Here is an 18,100-nt window from a genome sequence, read left to right on the forward strand (position 1 = left end):
GATTAATCGTTTGATATATGTCATAGTTTGAGAACAGACAACACATGAAATGCGAAAAATCGTTCGACACATGTCATCATATGCCTAGTTTAGAATTAAAAAAGTTACGCAAATTCCATAAAAAAATGTTTTTTACTATATCTTTCATTAGCTTTTAACGTTTTTTGTTTATTTTTCTTTGTATCTTAAGATCTGCATGTTTCCATCAGACATATCAGAGGTTATGTTACAGAATCATGAAAAAATATGAGTTTTAAGAATTGTTAATTGTCAGGATGGTCTAAAGCGCCAGACTCAAGGTGAGAATCCTTCCTAGTTACAGGGGTATTCTGGTCTCCGATTGGAGGCGAGGGTTCAAATCCCACTTCTGACACGGCATTTGCCTTAAAAAAGTAGCTCTTTGTCAATACCGAAAAATTCTCCAAATGTTGAAAAGAAAACACATGAACAGTGATTAATCGTTTGATATATGTCATAGTTTGAGAACAGACAACACATGAAATGCGAAAAATCGTTCGACACATGTCATCATATGCCTAGTTTAGAATTTAAAAAGTTACGCAAATTCCATAAAAAAATGTTTTTTACTATATCTTTCATTAGCTTTTAACGTTTTTTGTTGATTTTTCTTTGTATCTTAAGATCTGCATGTTTCCATCAGACATATCAGAGGTTATGTTACAGAATCATGAAAAAATATGAGTTTTAAGAATTGTTAATTGTCAGGATGGTCTAAAGCGCCAGACTCAAGGTGAGAATCCTTCCTAGTTACAGGGGTATTCTGGTCTCCGATTGGAGGCGAGGGTTCAAATCCCACTTCTGACACGGCATTTGCCTTAAAAAAGTAGCTCTTTGTCAATACCGAAAAATTCTCCAAATGGTGGAAAGAAAACACATGAACAGTGATTAATCGTTTGATATATGTCATAGTTTGAGAACAGACAACACATGAAATGCGAAAAATCGTTCGACACATGTCATCATATGCCTAGTTTAGAATTAAAAAAGTTACGCAAATTCCATAAAAAAATGTTTTTTACTATATCTTTCATTAGCTTTTAACGTTTTTTGTTTATTTTTCTTTGTATCTTAAGATCTGCATGTTTCCATCAGACATATCAGAGGTTATGTTACAGAATCATGAAAAAATATGAGTTTTAAGAATTGTTAATTGTCAGGATGGTCTAAGGCGCCAGACTCAAGGTGAGAATCCTTCCTAGTTACAGGGGTAGTCTGGTCTCCGATTGGAGGTGAGGGTTCAAATTCCTCTTCTGACACAGCTTTTGCCTTAAAAATGTAGCTCTTTGTCAATACCGAAAAATTCTCCAATTGGTGAAAAGGATACACATGAACAGTGATTAATCGTTTGATAGATGCCATAGTTTGAGAACAGACAACACATGAAATGCGAATAATCGTTCGACAAATGTCATCATATGCCTAGTTTAGAATTCAAAAAGTTACTCAAATTCCATAAAACAAATGTTTTTTACTATATCTTTCATTTGCTTTTAACGTTTTTTGTTGATTTTTCTTTGTATCTTAAGATCTGCATATTTCCATCAGACATATCAGACGTTATGTTACAGAATCATGAAAAAATATGAAATTTAAGAAATTTAAATTGTCAGGATGGCCGAGTGGTCTAAGGCGCCAGACTCAAGGTGAAAATCCTTCCTAGTTACAGGGGTATTCTGGTCTCCGATTGGAGGCGAGGGTTCAAATCCCTCTTCTGACACGGCTTTTGCCTTAAAAAAGTAGCTCTTTGTCAATACCGAAAAATTCTCCAAATGGTGAAAAGAAAACACATGAACAGTGATTAATCGTTTGATATATGTCATAGTTTGAGAACAGACAACACATGAAATGCGAAAAATCGTTCGACACATGTCATCATATGCCTAGTTTAGAATTAAAAAAGTTACGCAAATTCCATAAAAAAATGTTTTTTACTATATCTTTCATTAGCTTTTAACGTTTTTTGTTGATTTTTCTTTGTATCTTAAGATCTGCATATTTCCATCAGACATATCAGACGTTATGTTACAGAATCATGAAAAAATATGAATTTTAAGAAATTTAAATTGTCAGGATGGCCGAGTGGTCTAAGGCGCCAGACTCAAGGTGAAAATCCTTCCTAGTTACAGGGGTATTCTGGTCTCCGATTGGAGGCGAGGGTTCAAATCCCTCTTCTGACACGGCTTTTGCCTTAAAAAAGTAGCTCTTTGTCAATACCGAAAAATTCTCCAAATGGTGAAAAGAAAACACATGAACAGTGATTAATCGTTTGATATATGTCATAGTTTGAGAACAGACAACACATGAAATGCGAAAAATCGTTCGACACATGTCATCATATGCCTAGTTTAGAATTAAAAAAGTTACGCAAATTCCATAAAAAAATGTTTTTTACTATATCTTTCATTAGCTTTTAACGTTTTTTGTTGATTTTTCTTTGTATCTTAAGATCTGCATGTTTCCATCAGACATATCAGAGGTTATGTTACAGAATCATGAAAAAATATGAGTTTTAAGAATTGTTAATTGTCAGGATGGTCTAAGCCGCCAGACTCAAGGTGAGAATCCTTCCTAGTTACAGGGGTATTCTGGTCTCCGATTGGAGGCGAGGGTTCAAATCCCTCTTCTGACACGGCATTTGCCTTAAAAAAGTAGCTCTTTGTCAATACCGAAAAATTCTCCAAATGGTGGAAAGAAAACACATGAACAGTGATTAATCGTTTGATATATGTCATAGTTTGAGAACAGACAACACATGAAATGCGAAAAATCGTTCGACACATGTCATCATATGCCTAGTTTAGAATTAAAAAATTTACGCAAATTCCATAAAAAAATGTTTTTTACTATATCTTTCATTAGCTTTTAACGTTTTTTGTTTATTTTTCTTTGTATCTTAAGATCTGCATGTTTCCATCAGACATATCAGAGGTTATGTTACAGAATCATGAAAAAATATGAGTTTTAAGAATTGTTAATTGTCAGGATGGTCTAAGGCGCCAGACTCAAGGTGAGAATCCTTCCTAGTTACAGGGGTAGTCTGGTCTCCGATTGGAGGCGAGGGTTCAAATCCCTCTTCTGACACGGCTTTTGCCTTAAAAAAGTAGCTCTTTGTCAATACCGAAAAATTCTCCAAATGGTGAAAAGAAAACACATGAACAGTGATTAATCGTTTGATATATGTCATAGTTTGAGAACAGACAACACATGAAATGCAAATAATCGTTCGACACGTCATCATATGCCTAGTTTAGAAATTAAAAAGATACTCAAATTCCATAAAAAAATGTTTTTTACTATATCTTTCATTAGCTTTTAACGTTTTTTGTTGATTTTTCTTTGTATCTTAAGATCTGCATGTTTCCATCAGACATATCAGATGTTATGTTACAGAATCATGAAAAAATATGAATTTTAAGAATTTTTAATTGTCAGGATGGCCGAGTGGTCTAAGGCGCCAGACTCAAGGTGAGAATCCTTCCTAGTTACAGGGGTATTCTGGTCTCCGATTGTAGGCGAGGGTTCAAATCCCTCTTCTGACACGGCTTTTGCCTTAAAAAATTAGCTCTTTGTCTATACCGAAAAATTATCCAAATGGTGAAAAGAAAACACATGAACAGTGATTAATCGTTTGATATATGTCATAGTTTGAGAACAGACAACAAATGAAATGCAAATAATCGTTCGACACGTGTCATCTTATGCCTAGTTTGGAATTCAATAACTTACTCAAATTCCATAAAAAAATGTTTTTTACTATATCTTTCATTAGCATTTAACGTTTTTGTTTATTTTTCTTTGTATCTTAAGATCTGCATGTTTCCATCAGACATATCAGACGTTATGTTACAGAATCATGAAAAAATATGATTTTTAAGGATATCTAATTGTCAGGATGGCCGAGTGGTCTAAGGCGCCAGACTCAAGGTGAGAGTCCTTCCTATTTACAGGGGTATTCTGGTCTTCGATTGGAGTTGAGGGTTCAAATCCCTCTTCTGACACGGATTTTGCCTTAAAAAAGTAGCTCTTTGTCAATACCGAAAAATTCTCCAAATGGTGAAAAGAAAACACATGAACAGTGATTAATCGTTTGATAGATGCCATCGTTTGAGAACAGACAACACATGAAATGCGAATAATCGTTCAACACATGTCATCATATGCCTAGTTTCGAGTTCAAAAAGTTACTCAAATTCCATAAAAAAATGTTTTTTTTACTATATCTTTCATTAGCTTTTAAAGTTTTTCATTTATTTTTCTTTGTATCTTAAGATCTGCATGTTTCCATCAGACATATCAGACGTTATGTTATAGAATCATGAAAAAATATGAAATTTAAGAATTTTTAATTGTCAGGATGGCCGAGTGTTCTAAGGCGCCAGACTCAAGGTGAAAATCCTTCCTAGTTACAGGGGTATTCTGGTTTCCGATTGAGGCGAGGGTTCAAATCCATCTTCTGACATGGATTTTGCCTTAAAAAGTAGCTCTTTGTAAATACCGAAAAATTCTCCAAATGGTGTAAAGACAACACATGAACAGTGATTAATCGTTTGATAGATGTCATAGTTTGAGAATAGACAACACATGAAACGCAAATTATCGTTCGATACATGTCATCATATGCCTAGTTTGGAATTCAATAACTTACTCAAATTCCATGAAAAATGTTTTTTACTATATCTTTCATTAGCTTTTAACGTTTTTTATTTATTTTTCTTTGTATCTTAAGATCTGCATGTTTCCATCAGACATATCAGACGTTATGTTACAGAATCATGAAAAAATATGATTTTTAAGGATATGTAATTGTCAGGATGGCCGAGTGGTCTAAGGCACCAGACTCAAGGTGAGAGTCCTTCCTATTTACAGGGGTATTCTGGTCTTCGATTGGAGTTGAGGGTTCAAATCCCTCTTCTGACACGGATTTTGCCTTAAAAAAGTAGCTCTTTGTCAATACCGAAAAATTCTCCAAATGGTGAAAAGAAAACACATGAACAGTGATTAATCGTTTGATAGATGCCATAGTTTGAGAACAGACAACACATGAAATGCGAATAATCGTTCGACACATGTCATCATATGCCTAGTTTCGAGTTCAAAAAGTTACTCAAATTCCATAAAAAAATGTTGTTTTTACTATATCTTTCATTAGCTTTTAAAGTTTTTCATTTATTTTTCTTTGTATCTTAAGATCTGCATGTTTCCATCAGACATATCAGACGTTATGTTATAGAATCATGAAAAAATATTAAATTTAAGAATTTTTAATTGTCAGGATGGCCGAGTGGTCTAAGGCGCCAGACTCAAGGTGAAAATCCTTCCTAGTTACAGGGGTATTCTGGTTTCCGATTGGAGGCGAGGGTTCAAATCCCTCTTCTGACATGGATTTTGCCTTAAAAAAGTAGCTCTTTGTAAATACCGAAAAATTCTCCAAATGGTGTAAAGACAACACATGAACAGTGATTAATCGTTTGATAGATGTCATAGTTTGAGAATAGACAACACATGAAACGCAAATTATCGTTCGATACATGTCATCATATGCCTAGTTTGGAATTCAATAACTTACTCAAATTCCATGAAAAATGTTTTTTACTATATCTTTCATTAGCTTTTAACGTTTTTTATTTATTTTTCTTTGTATCTTAAGATCTGCATGTTTCCATCAGACATATCAGACGTTATGTTACAGAATCATGAAAAAATATGATTTTTAAGTATATGTAATTGTCAGGATGGCCGAGTGGTCTAAGGCACCAGACTCAAGGTGAGAGTCCTTCCTATTTACAGGGGTATTCTGGTTCTTCGATTGGAGTTGAGGGTTCAAATCCCTCTTCTGACACGGATTTTGCCTTAAAAAGTAGCTCTTTGTCAATACCGAAAAAATTCTCCAAATGGTGAAAAGAAAACACATGAACAGTGATTAATCGTTTGATAGATGCCATAGTTTGAGAACAGACAACACATGAAATGCGAATAATCGTTCGACACATGTCATCATATGCCTAGTTTCGAGTTCAAAAAGTTACTCAAATTCCATAAAAAAATGTTTTTTTACTATATCTTTCATTAGCTTTTAAAGTTTTTTATTTATTTTTCTTTGTATCTTAAGATCTGCATGTTTCCATCAGACATATCAGACGTTATGTTATAGAATCATGAAAAAATATGAAATATAATAATTTTTAATTGTCAGGATGGCCGAGTGGTCTAATGCGCCAGACTAAAGGTGAGAATCCTTCCTAGTTACAGGGGTATTCTGGTCTCTGATTTGAGGCGAGGGTTCAAATCCCTCTTCTGACACGGCTTTTGCCTTAAAAAGTAGCTCTTTGTCAATACCGAAAAATTCTCCAAATGGTGAAAAGAAAACACATGAACAGTGATTAATCGTTTGATAGATGCCATAGTTTGAGAACAGACAACACATGAAATGCGAATAATCGTTCGACACATTTCATCATATGCCTAGTTTGGAATTCAATAACTTACTCAAATTCCATAAAAAAATGTTTTTTACTATATCTTTCATTAGCTTTTAAAGTTTTTCATTTATTTTTCTTTGTATCTTAAGATCTGCATGTTTCCATCAGACATATCAGACGTTATGTTATAGAATCATGAAAAAATATGAAATTTAAGAATTTTTAATTGTCAGGATGGCCGAGTGGTCTAAGGCGCCAGACTCAAGGTGAGAATCCTTCCTAGTTACAGGGGTATTCTGGTCTCCGATTGGAGGCGAGGGTTCAAATCCCTCTTCTGACACGGCTTTTGCCTTAAAAAATTAGCTCTTTGTCTATACCGAAAAATTATCCAAATGGTGAAAAGAAAACACATGAACAGTGATTAATCGTTTGATATATGTCATAGTTTGAGAACAGACAACAAATGAAATGCAAATAATCGTTCGACACGTGTCATCTTATGCCTAGTTTGGAATTCAATAACTTACTCAAATTTCATGAAAAATGTTTTTTACTATATCTTTCATTAGCTTTTAACGTTTTTTATTTATTTTTCTTTGTATCTTAAGATCTGCATGTTTCCATCAGACATATCAGACGTTATGTTACAGAATCATGAAAAATATGATTTTTAAGGATATGTAATTGTCAGGATGGCCGAGTGGTCTAAGGCACCACACTCAAGGTGAGAGTCCTTCCTATTTACAGGGGTATTCTGGTCTTCGATTGGAGTTGAGGGTTCAAATCCCTCTTCTGACATGGATTTTGCCTTAAAAAAGTAGCTCTTTGTCAATACCGAAAAATTCTCCAAATGGTGAAAAGAAAACACATGAACAGTGATTAATCGTTTGATAGATGCCATAGTTTGAGAACAGACAACACATGAAATGCGAATAATCGTTCGACACATGTCATCATATGCCTAGTTTAGAGTTCAAAAAGTTACTCAAATTCCATAAAAAAATGTTTTTTTTACTATATCTTTCATTAGCTTTTAAAGTTTTTTATTTATTTTTCTTTGTATCTTAAGATCTGCATGTTTCCATCAGACATATCAGACGTTATGTTACAGAATCATGAAAAAATATGATTTTTAAGGATATGTAATTGTCAGGATGGCCGAGTGGTCTAAGGCACCAGACTCAAGGTGAGAGTCCTTCCTATTTACAGGGGTATTCTGGTCTTCGATTGGAGTTGAGGGTTCAAATCCCTCTTCTGACACGGATTTTGCCTTAAAAAAGTAGCTCTTTGTCAATACCGAAAAATTCTCCAAATGGTGAAAAGAAAACACATGAACAGTGATTAATCGTTTGATAGATGCCATAGTTTGAGAACAGACAACACATGAAATGCGAATAATCGTTCGACACATGTCATCATATGCCTAGTTTCGAGTTCAAAAAGTTACTCAAATTCCATAAAAAATGTTTTTTTACTATATCTTTCATTAGCTTTTAAAGTTTTTTATGTATTTTTCTTTGTATCTTAAGATCTGCATGTTTCCATCAGACATATCAGACGTTATGTTATAGAATCATGAAAAAATATGAAATTTAAGAATTTTTAATTGTCAGGATGGCCGAGTGGTCTAAGGCGCCAGACTCAAGGTGAAAATCCTTCCTAGTTACAGGGGTATTCTGGTTTCCGATTGGAGGCGAGGGTTCAAATCCCTCTTCTGACATGGATTTTGCCTTAAAAAGTAGCTCTTTGTAAATACCGAAAAATTCTCCAAATGGTGTAAAGACAACACATGAACAGTGATTAATCGTTTGATAGATGTCATAGTTTGAGAATAGACAACACATGAAACGCAAATTATCGTTCGATACATGTCATCATATGCCTAGTTTGGAATTCAATAACTTACTTAAATTCCATGAAAAATGTTTTTACTATATCTTTCATTAGCTTTTAACGTTTTTTATTTATTTTTCTTTGTATCTTAAGATCTGCATGTTTCCATCAGACATATCAGACGTTATGTTACAGAATCATGAAAAAATATGATTTTTAAGGATATGTAATTGTCAGGATGGCCGAGTGGTCTAAGGCACCAGACTCAAGGTGAGAGTCCTTCCTATTTACAGGGGTATTCTGGTCTCGATTGGAGTTGAGGGTTCAAATCCCTCTTCTGACACGGCTTTTGCCTTAAAAAAGTAGCTCTTTGTCAATACCGAAAAATTCTCCAAATGGTGAAAAGAAAACACATGAACAGTGATTAATCGTTTGATAGATGCCATAGTTTGAGAACAGACAACACATGAAATGCGAATAATCGTTCGACACATGTCATCATATGCCTAGTTTAGAGTTCAAAAAGTTACTCAAATTCCATAAAAAAATGTTTTTTTACTATATCTTTCATTAGCTTTTAAAGTTTTTTATGTATTTTTCTTTGTATCTTAAGATCTGCATGTTTCCATCAGACATATCAGACGTTATGTTATAGAATCATGAAAAAATATGAAATATAATAATTTTTAATTGTCAGGATGGCCGAGTGGTCTAATGCGCCAGACTAAAGGTGAGAATCCTTCCTAGTTACAGGGGTATTCTGGTCTCTGATTTGAGGCGAGGGTTCAAATCCCTCTTCTGACACGGCTTTTGCCTTAAAAAAGTAGCTCTTTGTCAATACCGAAAAAATTCTCCAAATGGTGAAAAGAAAACACATGAACAGTGATTAATCGTTTGATAGATGCCATAGTTTGAGAACAGACAACACATGAAATGCGAATAATCGTTCGACACATTTCATCATATGCCTAGTTTGGAATTCAATAACTTACTCAAATTCCATAAAAAAATGTTTTTTACTATATCTTTCATTAGCTTTTAACGTTTTTGTTTATTTTTCTTTGTATCTGAAGATCTGCATGTTTCCATCAGACATATCAGACGTTATGTTACAGAATCATGAAAAAATATGATTTTTAAGGATATGTAATTGTCAGGATGGCCGAGTGGTCTAAGGCGCCAGACTCAAGGTGAGAATCCTTCCTAGTTACAGGGGTATTCTGGTCTCCGATTGGAGTTGAGGGTTCAAATCCATCTTCTGACATGATTTTTTACCTTAAAAAAGTAGCTCTTTGTCAATACCGAAAAATTCTCCAAATGGTGAAAAGAAAACACATGAACAGTGATTAATCGTTTGATAGATGCCATAGTTTGAGAACAGACAACACATGAAATGCGAATAATCGTTCGACACATGTCATCATATGCCTAGTTTCGAGTTCAAAAAGTTACTCAAATTCCATAAAAAAATGTTTTTTTACTATATCTTTCATTAGCTTTTAAAGTTTTTCATTTATTTTTCTTTGTATCTTAAGATCTGCATGTTTCCATCAGACATATCAGACGTTATGTTACAGAATCATGAAAAAATATGATTTTTAAGGATATGTAATTGTCAGGATGGCCGAGTGGTCTAAGGCGCCAGACTCAAGGTGAGAATCCTTCCTAGTTACAGGGGTATTCTGGTCTCCGATTGGAGGCGAGGGTTCAAATCCCTCTTCTGACACGGCTTTTGCCTTAAAAAATTAGCTCTTTGTCTATACCGAAAAATTATCCAAATGGTGAAAAGAAAACACATGAACAGTGATTAATCGTTTGATATATGTCATAGTTTGAGAACAGACAACAAATGAAATGCAAATAATCGTTCGACACGTGTCATCTTATGCCTAGTTTGGAATTCAATAACTTACTCAAATTTCATGAAAAATGTTTTTTACTATATCTTTCATTAGCTTTTAACGTTTTTTATTTATTTTTCTTTGTATCTTAAGATCTGCATGTTTCCATCAGACATATCAGACGTTATGTTACAGAATCATGAAAAAATATGATTTTTAAGGATATGTAATTGTCAGGATGGCCGAGTGGTCTAAGGCACCAGACTCAAGGTGAGAGTCCTTCCTATTTACAGGGGTATTCTGGTCTTCGATTGGAGTTGAGGGTTCAAATCCCTCTTCTGACACGGATTTTGCCTTAAAAAAGTAGCTCTTTGTCAATACCGAAAAATTCTCCAAATGGTGAAAAGAAAACACATGAACAGTGATTAATCGTTTGATAGATGCCATAGTTTGAGAACAGACAACACATGAAATGCGAATAATCGTTCGACACATGTCATCATATGCCTAGTTTCGAGTTCAAAAAGTTACTCAAATTCCATAAAAAAATGTTTTTTTTACTATATCTTTCATTAGCTTTTAAAGTTTTTCATTTATTTTTCTTTGTATCTTAAGATCTGCATGTTTCCATCAGACATATCAGACGTTATGTTATAGAATCATGACAAAATATGAAATTTAAGAATTTTTAATTGTCAGGATGGCCGAGTGGTCTAAGGCGCCAGACTCAAGGTGAAAATCCTTCCTAGTTACAGGGGTATTCTGGTCTCCGATTGGAGGCGAGGGTTCAAATCCCTCTTCTGACACGGATTTTGCCTTAAAAAAGTAGCTCTTTGTAAATACCGAAAAATTCTCCAAATGGTGTAAAGACAACACATGAACAGTGATTAATCGTTTGATAGATGTCATAGTTTGAGAATAGACAACACATGAAACGCAAATTATCGTTCGATACATGTCATCATATGCCTAGTTTGGAATTCAATAACTTACTCAAATTCCATGAAAAATGTTTTTTACTATATCTTTCATTAGCTTTTAACGTTTTTTGTTGATTTTTCTTTGTATCTTAAGATCTGCATGTTTCCATCAGACATATCAGACGTTATGTTATAGAATCATGAAAAAATATGAATTTTAAAGATTTGTAATTGTCAGGATGGCCGAGTGGTCTAAGGCGCCAGACTCAAGGTGAGAATCCTTCCTAGTTACAGGGGTATTCTGGTCTCTGATTGGAGGCGAGGGTTCAAATCCCTCTTCTGACACGGCTTTTGCCTTAAAAAAGTAGCTCTTTGTCAATACCGAAAAATTCTCCAAATGGTGAAAAGAAAACACATGAACAGTGATTAATCGTTTGATAGATGCCATAGTTTGAGAACAGACAACACATGAAATGTGAATAATCGTTCGACACATGTCATCATATGCCTAGTTTAGAATTCAAAAAGTTACTCAAATTCCATAAAAAAATGTTTTTTACTATATCTTTCATTTGCTTTTAACGTTTTTTGTTGATTTTTCTTTGTATCTTACGATCTGCATGTTTCCATCAGACATATCAGAGGTTATGTTACAGAATCATGAAAAAATATGAATTTTAAGAATTTTTATTTGTCAGTATGGCCGAGTGGTCTAAGGCGCCAGACTCAAGGTGAGAATCCTTCCTAGTTAGTAACAGTGGTATTCTGGTCTCCGATTGGAGGCGAGGGTTCAAATCCCTCTTCTGACACGGCTTTTGCCTTAAAAAAGTAGCTCTTTGTCAATACCGAAAAATTCTCCAAATGGTGTAAAGACAACACATGAACAGTGATTAATCGTTTGATAGATGTCATAGTTTGAGAACAGACAACACATGAAACGCAAATTATCGTTCGATACATGTCATCATATGCCTAGTTTGGAATTCAATAACTTACTCAAATTCCATAAAAAAATGTTTTTTACTATATCTTTCATTAGCTTTTAACGTTTATGTTTATTTTTCTTTGTATCTTAAGATCTGCATGTTTCCATCAGACATATCAGACGTTATGTTACAGAATCATGAAAAAATATGATTTTTAAGGATATGTAATTGTCAGGATGGCCGAGTGGTCTAAGGCGCCAGACTCAAGGTGAGAGTCCTTCCTATTTACAGGGGTATTCTGGTCTTCGATTGGAGTTGAGGGTTCAAATCCATCTTCTGACACTGATTTTTTGCCTTAAAAAAGTAGCTCTTTGTCAATACCGAAAAATTCTCCAAATGGTGAAAAGAAAACACATGAACAGTGATTAATCGTTTGATAGATGCCATAGTTTGAGAACAGACAACACATGAAATGCGAATAATCGTTCGACACATGTCATCATATGCCTAGTTTCGAGTTCAAAAAGTTACTCAAATTCCATAAAAAAATGTTTTTTTACTATATCTTTCATTAGCTTTTAAAGTTTTTTATTTATTTTTCTTTGTATCTTAAGATCTGCATGTTTCCATCAGACATATCAGACGTTATGTTATAGAATCATGAAAAAATATGAATTTTAAGAATTTTTAATTGTCAGGATGGCCGAGTGGTCTAAGGCGCCAGACTCAAGGTGAGAATCCTTCCTAGTTACAGGGGTATTCTGGTCTCCGATTGGAGCGAGGGTTCAAATCCTCTTCTGACACTGATTTTTTGCCTTAAAAAAGTAGCTCTTTGTCAATACCGAAAAATTCTCCAAATGGTGTAAAGACAACACATGAACAGTGATTAATCGTTTGATAGATGTCATAGTTTGAGAACAGACAACACATGAAATGCAAATTATCGTTCGACACATGTCATCATATGCCTAGTTTGGAATTCAATAACTTACTCAAATTCCATAAAAAAATGTTTTTTACTATATCTTTCATTAGCTTTTAACGTTTTTTGTTGATTTTTCTTTGTATCTTAAGATCTGCATGTTTCCATCAGACATATCAGACGTTATGTTATAGAATCATGAAAAAATATGAATTTTAAAGATTTTTTAATTGTCAGGATGGAGTGGTCTAAGGCGCCAGACTCAAGATGAGAATCCTTCCTAGTTACAGGGGTATTCTGGTCTCTGATTGGAGGCGAGGGTTCAAATCCCTCTTCTGACACTGCTTTGGCCTTAAAAAAGTAGCTCTTTGTCAATACCAAAAAATTCTCCAAATGGTGAAAAGAAAACACATGAACAGTGATTAATCGTTTGATATAGATGCCATAGTTTGAGAACAGACAACACATGAAATGTGAATAATCGTTCGACATGTCATCATATGCCTAGTTTAGAATTCAAAAAGTTACTCAAATTCCATAAAAAAATGTTTTTTACTATATCTTTCATTAGCTTTTAACGTTTTTTGTTGATTTTTCTTTGTATCTTAAGATCTGCATGTTTCCATCAGACATATCAGAGGTTATGTTACAGAATCATGAAAAAATATGAATTTTAAGAATTTTTAATTGTCAGGATGGCCGAGTGGTCTAAGGCGCCAGACTCAAGGTGAGAATCCTTCCTAGTTAGTAACAGTGGTATTCTGGTCTCCGATTGGAGGCGCGGGTTCAAATCCCTCTTCTGACACTGATTTTGCCTTAAAAAAGTAGCTCTTTGTCAATACTGAAAAATTCTCCAAATGGTGTAAAGACAACACATGAACAGTGATTAATCGTTTGATAGATGTCATAGTTTGAGAATAGACAACACATGAAACGCAAATTATCTTTCGATACATGTCATCATATGCCTAGTTTGGAATTCAATAACTTACTCAAATTCCATAAAAAAATGTTTTTTACTATATCTTTCATTAGCTTTTAACGTTTTTTGTTGATTTTTCTTTGTATCTTAAGATCTGCATGTTTCCATCAGACATATCAGACGTTATGTTATAGAATCATGAAAAAATATGAATTTTTAAGATTTGTAATTGTCAGGATGGCCGAGTGGTCTAAGGCGCCAGACTCAAGGTGAGAATCCTTCCTAGTTACAGGGGTATTCTGGTCTCCGATTGGAGGCGAGGGTTCAAATCCCTCTTCTGACATGGCTTTTGCCTTAAAAAAGTAGCTCTTTGTCAATACTGAAAAATTCTCCAAATGGTGAAAAGAAAACACATGAACAGTGATTAATCGTTTGATATAGATGCCATAGTTTGAGAACAGACAACACATGAAATGCGAATAATCGTTCGACACATGTCATCATATGCCTAGTTTCGAGTTCAAAAAGTTACTCAAATTCCATAAAAAAATGTTTTTTTACTATATCTTTCATTAGCTTTTAAAGTTTTTTATTTATTTTTCTTTGTATCTTAAGATCTGCATGTTTCCATCAGACATATCAGACGTTATGTTATAGAATCATGAAAAAATATGAAATTTAAGAATTTTTAATTGTCAGAATGGCCGAGTGGTCTAAGGCGCCAGACTCAAGGTGAGAATCCTTCCTAGTTACAGGGGTATTCTGGTCTCCGATTGGAGGCGAGGGTTCAAATCCCTCTTCTGACATGGATTTTGCCTTAAAAAAGTAGCTCTTTGTCAATACCGAAAAATTCTCCAAATGGTGAAAAGAAAACACATGAACAGTGATTAATCGTTTGATAGATGTCATAGTTTGAGAACAGACAACACATGAAATGCGAATAATCGTTCGACACATGTCATCATATGCCTAGTTTCGAATTCAAAAAGTTACTCAAATTCCATAAAAAAATGTTTTTTACTATATCTTTCATTAGCTTTTAAAGTTTTTTATTTATTTTTCTTTGTATCTTAAGATCTGCATGTTTCCATCAGACATATCAGACGTTATGTTACAGAATCATGAAAAAATATGATTTTTAAGGATATGTAATTGTCAGGATGGCCGAGTGGTCTAAGGCACCAGACTCAAGGTGAGAGTCCTTCCTATTTACAGGGGTATTCTGGTCTTCGATTGGAGTTGAGGGTTCAAATCCCTCTTCTGACACGGATTTTGCCTTAAAAAAGTAGCTCTTTGTCAATACCGAAAAATTCTCCAAATGGTGAAAAGAAAACACATGAACAGTGATTAATCGTTTGATAGATGCCATAGTTTGAGAACAGACAACACATGAAATGCGAATAATCGTTCGACACATGTCATCATATGCCTAGTTTCGAGTTCAAAAAGTTACTCAAATTCCATAAAAAAATGTTTTTTTTTACTATATCTTTCATTAGCTTTTAAAGTTTTTCATTTATTTTTCTTTGTATCTTAAGATCTGCATGTTTCCATCAGACATATCAGACGTTATGTTATAGAATCATGAAAAAATATGAAATTTAAGAATTTTTAATTGTCAGGATGGCCGAGTGGTCTAAGGCGCCAGACTCAAGGTGAAAATCCTTCCTAGTTACAGGGGTATTCTGGTTTCCGATTGGAGGCGAGGGTTCAAATCCCTCTTCTGACATGGATTTTGCCTTAAAAAAGTAGCTCTTTGTAAATACCGAAAAATTCTCCAAATGGTGTAAAGACAACACATGAACAGTGATTAATCGTTTGATAGATGTCATAGTTTGAGAATAGACAACACATGAAACGCAAATTATCGTTCGATACATGTCATCATATGCCTAGTTTGGAATTCAATAACTTACTTAAATTCCATGAAAAATGTTTTTTACTATATCTTTCATTAGCTTTTAACGTTTTTTATTTATTTTTCTTTGTATCTTAAGATCTGCATGTTTCCATCAGACATATCAGACGTTATGTTACAGAATCATGAAAAAATATGATTTTTAAGGATATGTAATTGTCAGGATGGCCGAGTGGTCTAAGGCACCAGACTCAAGGTGAGAGTCCTTCCTATTTACAGGGGTATTCTGGTCTTCGATTGGAGTTGAGGGTTCAAATCCCTCTTCTGACACGGATTTTGCCTTAAAAAAGTAGCTCTTTGTCAATACCGAAAAATTCTCCAAATGGTGAAAAGAAAACACATGAACAGTGATTAATCGTTTGATAGATGCCATAGTTTGAGAACAGACAACACATGAAATGCGAATAATCGTTCGACACATGTCATCATATGCCTAGTTTCGAGTTCAAAAAGTTACTCAAATTCCATAAAAAAATGTTTTTTTTACTATATCTTTCATTAGCTTTTAAAGTTTTTTATTTATTTTTCTTTGTATCTTAAGATCTGCATGTTTCCATCAGACATATCAGACGTTATGTTATAGAATCATGAAAAAATATGAAATATAATAATTTTTAATTGTCAGGATGGCCGAGTGGTCTAATGCGCCAGACTAAAGGTGAGAATCCTTCCTAGTTACAGGGGTATTCTGGTCTCTGATTTGAGGCGAGGGTTCAAATCCCTCTTCTGACACGGCTTTTGCCTTAAAAAAGTAGCTCTTTGTCAATACCGAAAAATTCTCCAAATGGTGAAAAGAAAACACATGAACAGTGATTAATCGTTTGATAGATGCCATAGTTTGAGAACAGACAACACATGAAATGCGAATAATCGTTCGACACATTTCATCATATGCCTAGTTTGGAATTCAATAACTTACTCAAATTCCATAAAAAAATGTTTTTTACTATATCTTTCATTAGCTTTTAACGTTTTTGTTTATTTTTCTTTGTATCTGAAGATCTGCATGTTTCCATCAGACATATCAGACGTTATGTTACAGAATCATGAAAAAATATGATTTTTAAGGATATGTAATTGTCAGGATGGCCGAGTGGTCTAAGGCGCCAGACTCAAGGTGAGAATCCTTCCTAGTTACAGGGGTATTCTGGTCTTCGATTGGAGTTGAGGGTTCAAATCCATCTTCTGACATGATTTTTTACCTTAAAAAAGTAGCTCTTTGTCAATACCGAAAAATTCTCCAAATGGTGAAAAGAAAACACATGAACAGTGATTAATCGTTTGATAGATGCCATAGTTTGAGAACAGACAACACATGAAATGCGAATAATCGTTCGACACATGTCATCATATGCCTAGTTTCGAGTTCAAAAAGTTACTCAAATTCCATAAAAAAATGTTTTTTTACTATATCTTTCATTAGCTTTTAAAGTTTTTCATTTATTTTTCTTTGTATCTTAAGATCTGCATGTTTCCATCAGACATATCAGACGTTATGTTACAGAATCATGAAAAAATATGATTTTTAAGGATATGTAATTGTCAGGATGGCCGAGTGGTCTAAGGCACCAGACTCAAGGTGAGAGTCCTTCCTATTTACAGGGGTATTCTGGTCTTCGATTGGAGTTGAGGGTTCAAATCCCTCTTCTGACACGGATTTTGCCTTAAAAAAGTAGCTCTTTGTCAATACCGAAAAATTCTCCAAATGGTGAAAAGAAAACACATGAACAGTGATTAATCGTTTGATAGATGCCATAGTTTGAGAACAGACAACACATGAAATGCGAATAATCGTTCGACACATGTCATCATATGCCTAGTTTCGAGTTCAAAAAGTTACTCAAATTCCATAAAAAAATGTTTTTTTTACTATATCTTTCATTAGCTTTTAAAGTTTTTCATTTATTTTTCTTTGTATCTTAAGATCTGCATGTTTCCATCAGACATATCAGACGTTATGTTATAGAATCATGAAAAAATATGAAATTTAAGAATTTTTAATTGTCAGGATGGCCGAGTGGTCTAAGGCGCCAGACTCAAGGTGAAAATCCTTCCTAGTTACAGGGGTATTCTGGTCTCCGATTGGAGGCGAGGGTTCAAATCCCTCTTCTGACATGGAGTTTGCCTTAAAAAAGTAGCTCTTTGTAAATACCGAAAAATTCTCCAAATGGTGTAAAGACAACACATGAACAGTGATTAATCGTTTGATAGATGTCATAGTTTGAGAATAGACAACACATGAAACGCAAATTATCGTTCGATACATGTCATCATATGCCTAGTTTGGAATTCAATAACTTACTCAAATTCCATAAAAAAATGTTTTTTACTATATCTTTCATTAGCTTTTAACGTTTTTTGTTTATTTTTCTTTGTAT

At 34.0% G+C, this 18,100-nt stretch overlaps 19 non-coding genes across 19 annotated transcripts; all 19 read left to right on the top strand.

Moving 5' to 3' along the window:
- Window positions 1–1,626: 1,626 nt before the first annotated feature.
- On the top strand, window positions 1,627–1,738 carry trnal-caa. The gene is made up of 2 exons: window positions 1,627–1,664; window positions 1,693–1,738. It is a non-coding gene; the product is annotated as a tRNA-Leu (tRNA).
- Window positions 1,739–2,086: 348 nt separating this feature from the next.
- Window positions 2,087–2,198, top strand: trnal-caa. The gene is made up of 2 exons: window positions 2,087–2,124; window positions 2,153–2,198. It is a non-coding gene; the product is annotated as a tRNA-Leu (tRNA).
- Window positions 2,199–3,448: 1,250 nt separating this feature from the next.
- On the top strand, window positions 3,449–3,560 carry trnal-caa. Its single transcript has 2 exons — window positions 3,449–3,486; window positions 3,515–3,560. It is a non-coding gene; the product is annotated as a tRNA-Leu (tRNA).
- Window positions 3,561–3,907: 347 nt separating this feature from the next.
- trnal-caa lies at window positions 3,908–4,019 on the top strand. Its single transcript has 2 exons — window positions 3,908–3,945; window positions 3,974–4,019. It is a non-coding gene; the product is annotated as a tRNA-Leu (tRNA).
- A 1,269-nt stretch (window positions 4,020–5,288) lies between these two features.
- trnal-caa lies at window positions 5,289–5,400 on the top strand. The gene is made up of 2 exons: window positions 5,289–5,326; window positions 5,355–5,400. It is a non-coding gene; the product is annotated as a tRNA-Leu (tRNA).
- An 809-nt stretch (window positions 5,401–6,209) lies between these two features.
- trnaf-aaa lies at window positions 6,210–6,321 on the top strand. The gene is made up of 2 exons: window positions 6,210–6,247; window positions 6,276–6,321. It is a non-coding gene; the product is annotated as a tRNA-Phe (tRNA).
- Window positions 6,322–6,668: 347 nt separating this feature from the next.
- trnal-caa lies at window positions 6,669–6,780 on the top strand. The gene is made up of 2 exons: window positions 6,669–6,706; window positions 6,735–6,780. It is a non-coding gene; the product is annotated as a tRNA-Leu (tRNA).
- A 1,268-nt stretch (window positions 6,781–8,048) lies between these two features.
- trnal-caa lies at window positions 8,049–8,160 on the top strand. Its single transcript has 2 exons — window positions 8,049–8,086; window positions 8,115–8,160. It is a non-coding gene; the product is annotated as a tRNA-Leu (tRNA).
- Window positions 8,161–8,965: 805 nt separating this feature from the next.
- Window positions 8,966–9,077, top strand: trnaf-aaa. Its single transcript has 2 exons — window positions 8,966–9,003; window positions 9,032–9,077. It is a non-coding gene; the product is annotated as a tRNA-Phe (tRNA).
- Window positions 9,078–9,887: 810 nt separating this feature from the next.
- trnal-caa lies at window positions 9,888–9,999 on the top strand. The gene is made up of 2 exons: window positions 9,888–9,925; window positions 9,954–9,999. It is a non-coding gene; the product is annotated as a tRNA-Leu (tRNA).
- An 809-nt stretch (window positions 10,000–10,808) lies between these two features.
- On the top strand, window positions 10,809–10,920 carry trnal-caa. The gene is made up of 2 exons: window positions 10,809–10,846; window positions 10,875–10,920. It is a non-coding gene; the product is annotated as a tRNA-Leu (tRNA).
- Window positions 10,921–11,267: 347 nt separating this feature from the next.
- On the top strand, window positions 11,268–11,379 carry trnal-caa. Its single transcript has 2 exons — window positions 11,268–11,305; window positions 11,334–11,379. It is a non-coding gene; the product is annotated as a tRNA-Leu (tRNA).
- A 348-nt stretch (window positions 11,380–11,727) lies between these two features.
- Window positions 11,728–11,843, top strand: trnal-caa. Its single transcript has 2 exons — window positions 11,728–11,765; window positions 11,798–11,843. It is a non-coding gene; the product is annotated as a tRNA-Leu (tRNA).
- A 1,728-nt stretch (window positions 11,844–13,571) lies between these two features.
- trnal-caa lies at window positions 13,572–13,687 on the top strand. The gene is made up of 2 exons: window positions 13,572–13,609; window positions 13,642–13,687. It is a non-coding gene; the product is annotated as a tRNA-Leu (tRNA).
- Window positions 13,688–14,035: 348 nt separating this feature from the next.
- Window positions 14,036–14,147, top strand: trnal-caa. Its single transcript has 2 exons — window positions 14,036–14,073; window positions 14,102–14,147. It is a non-coding gene; the product is annotated as a tRNA-Leu (tRNA).
- Window positions 14,148–14,498: 351 nt separating this feature from the next.
- trnal-caa lies at window positions 14,499–14,610 on the top strand. Its single transcript has 2 exons — window positions 14,499–14,536; window positions 14,565–14,610. It is a non-coding gene; the product is annotated as a tRNA-Leu (tRNA).
- An 811-nt stretch (window positions 14,611–15,421) lies between these two features.
- Window positions 15,422–15,533, top strand: trnal-caa. The gene is made up of 2 exons: window positions 15,422–15,459; window positions 15,488–15,533. It is a non-coding gene; the product is annotated as a tRNA-Leu (tRNA).
- An 809-nt stretch (window positions 15,534–16,342) lies between these two features.
- Window positions 16,343–16,454, top strand: trnaf-aaa. Its single transcript has 2 exons — window positions 16,343–16,380; window positions 16,409–16,454. It is a non-coding gene; the product is annotated as a tRNA-Phe (tRNA).
- Window positions 16,455–17,725: 1,271 nt separating this feature from the next.
- On the top strand, window positions 17,726–17,837 carry trnal-caa. The gene is made up of 2 exons: window positions 17,726–17,763; window positions 17,792–17,837. It is a non-coding gene; the product is annotated as a tRNA-Leu (tRNA).
- The last annotated feature ends 263 nt before the right edge of the window (window positions 17,838–18,100 follow it).

The sequence above is a fragment of the Oncorhynchus gorbuscha genome, linkage group LG05 (assembly GCF_021184085.1).
Source record: "Oncorhynchus gorbuscha isolate QuinsamMale2020 ecotype Even-year linkage group LG05, OgorEven_v1.0, whole genome shotgun sequence".
Taxonomy (NCBI): domain Eukaryota; kingdom Metazoa; phylum Chordata; class Actinopteri; order Salmoniformes; family Salmonidae; genus Oncorhynchus; species Oncorhynchus gorbuscha.